This window comes from Trachypithecus francoisi, unplaced genomic scaffold, assembly GCF_009764315.1.
Source record: "Trachypithecus francoisi isolate TF-2019V2 unplaced genomic scaffold, Tfra_2.0 Lachesis_group4, whole genome shotgun sequence".
Taxonomy (NCBI): Eukaryota; Metazoa; Chordata; class Mammalia; order Primates; family Cercopithecidae; genus Trachypithecus; species Trachypithecus francoisi.
This window is the reverse complement of record NW_022681469.1, coordinates 112,282,898-112,285,640: the sequence shown is the minus strand read 5'-3', so window position 1 is coordinate 112,285,640 and position 2,743 is coordinate 112,282,898. Positions and strand designations below refer to the sequence as shown.

At 48.0% G+C, this 2,743-nt stretch overlaps 1 pseudogene; it reads right to left on the bottom strand.

Moving 5' to 3' along the window:
• Positions 1 to 1,508: 1,508 nt before the first annotated feature.
• Positions 1,509 to 2,507, bottom strand: LOC117073669 (annotated as a pseudogene).
• Positions 2,508 to 2,743: the final 236 nt, after the last annotated feature.

Here is a 2,743-nt window from a genome sequence, read left to right as displayed (position 1 = left end):
ATTTTTAGTAGAGACGGGGTTTCACCCTGTTGGCCAGGCTGGTCTCGAATTCCTGGCCTCGTGATCTGCCCACCTCAGCCTCCCAAAGTGCTGGGATTACAGGCATGAGCCACCGCACCTGGCCGACTCACTTCTAATGAAAAGAATATGATAGAGATGCCAGCTTGTCACTTCTGAGAGAAGGTCTAAGAGGTGTTGCAGCTTCCTCCCCTTTCTGTCAAACCACTCCCTCTGGGGGAAGCTAACTCTCTGGTCATCAGGACACCAAAGCAGCCATCTGGAAAAATCCACGTGGTAAGAAACAGTCTTCTTATTAGCAGCCAGAAGGAGGCCTTCTGCCAATAGCCAAATGACTAAACCATGCTGGAAGAAGACTCCAGCCCCAGTCAAGCCTTCAGATGAATGCAACCTTGGCTGATGTCTTCACTGTAACTGTTGGGGAAAAATAATGAAAATAATATCTCCTGCTAACCCAGTAAAACTTCTGCTCCAAATGTAAAAAAGAATGAAATAGTTTTATTAATGAATCAGCATCAGACTACACTGTGATGAGCATCACAGGCAGTCCATCAAAGTGATTTCTTTTTTTTTTTTTTTTTGAGGCGGAGTCTTGCTCTGTCACCCAGGCTGGAGTGCAGTGGCCGGATCTCAGCTCACTGCAAGCTCCGCCTCCCGGGTTCCCGCCATTCTCCTGCCTCAGCCTCCTGAGTAGCTGGGACTACAGGCGCCTGCCACCTCGCCCGGCTATTTTTTTGTATTTTTAGTAGAGACGGGGTTTCACTGTGTTCGCCAGGATGGTCTCGATCTCCTGACCTTGTGATCCGCCCGTCTCGGCCTCCCAAAGTGCTGGGATTACAGGCTTGAGCCACCGCGCCCGGCCAAAGTGATTTCAAAGACAAAACACCAGGCTGGGCACGGTGGCTCATGCCTATAATCCCAGCACTTTGGGAGGCCGAGGTGGGTGGATCACTTGAGGTCAGGAGTTCAAGGCTAGCCTTGCCAACATGGTGAAACCTGAGTCTCCACTGAAAATACAAAAATTAACTGGGCATGGTGGTGCACACCTGTAATCCCAGCTACTCAGGAGACTGAGGCAGGAGAATCATTTGAACCCGGGAGGCAGAGGTTGCAGTAAGTCAAGATCACAACACTGCACTCCAGTCTGGGCAACAGAGTGAGACTGTCTAAAAAACAAAAAAATATAGAACACCCTTTTATATAGGAAGGTAGATATAGTCCATTACATACCAATTAATAGTCTTTACCCAAAAGAAAAAAGAAAACTTCTCATTTTTTTTGTCTTGTTTTTATTTTTTATTTTATTTTCACTTTTGCTGGGATTACAGGCGCACACCACCACACCCAGCTAATTTTTTTTTTTTTTGTATTTTCAATAGAGACGGGGTTTCACCATGTTGGTCAGGCTAGTCTTAAACGCCTGACCTCAAATGATCCGTCCACCTTGGCCTCCCAAAGTGCTGGGATTACAGGCGTGAGCCACCACACCCAGTCGAAATTTCTTTTTTAAAAATAATTTTACTTAATGTATTGAACCATCAGTGGTTAGTTCTCATCCACATTGCCTGTCTGTAGATTTGTGAAAGTGGTAACAGGTACATAGGTAACAAAAGCATAGAGCTTGTTTGGTGAATCTTCGTCCTCATTACGTTTTCAGGGCAACCTCACACGGATATGGTGTGGGGCATTCCTTATTCCTTTGGCCCAGAGGGCTTTGTTGAGCCTTACATCAATGTGCACATTTGGAGTCCCCATCTCCTTCATGGTGAATTTCTGGATCTCTCTGTGTGCCCGAGGGGCACTTCTCGAAGCCCACTCCACCGAGGCGCTGGTGTATTCTGGGGTCACCGCCTCACTAATGGCAGAATGACCCTTCTTCTCGCCACCCTTCTTTGCAGGAGCCATTCTGCCAAGCCCCAGTTGGAAAAAGTGGAATCAAACTTCAACATGAAGTCTGGAGGATACAAACATCCAAACCATAGCACCCCGTAAAATTATCTCTTAAGAACCTGGGTAGGCCGGATGCATTGGCTCATACCTGTATAATCCCAGCACTTCGGGTGGCCAAGGCAGTCAGCCAAGATCACACTACTGCACTCCAGTCTGGGCGACAGAGTGAGACTCTGTCTCAATTTAAAAAAAAAAAAAGAAAAGAAAAGGGAAAGGAGAGGGCAGCAGCCGCCAAGGTCTAGAACTGTCCAGCATGCTGCGTGGACAGCAGTGGGAAGGGGATATTTACAAGTGAAGGGGAAAGAGCTAGTTGAGAGTGATTTGTGGTCACTGATGGACTGAGAGCTTGGGAAGGCACGTGCCCAGCACAGACAGGGAATTCACTCTGAATTGGAGGAGTGGGGAAGGAGGCCTGGATGCCCTGTGATGAGGACAGGAGCAGATGCATACAAGTTTGTAGAAGAGGCATGGGGTGGGAGAATCCTGTCTGATAGAACCTTTTTTATCTTTTTTTTTTTTTTTTCATTTTTTGAGATGGAATCTTGCTCTGTCGTCCAGGCTGGAGTGCAGCGCCGCGATCTCAGCTCACTGCAACCTCTGCCTCTGGGTTCAAGCAATTCTCCTGCCTCAGCCTCCTGAGTAGCTGGGATTTACAGTCCCCCGCCACCACGCCCGGCTAATTGTTTGTATTTTTCGTGGAGACGGGATTTCTTTGTGCTGGCCAGGCTGGTCTCAAACTCCTGACCTCAAGAGATCCACCCGCCTTGGCCTCCCA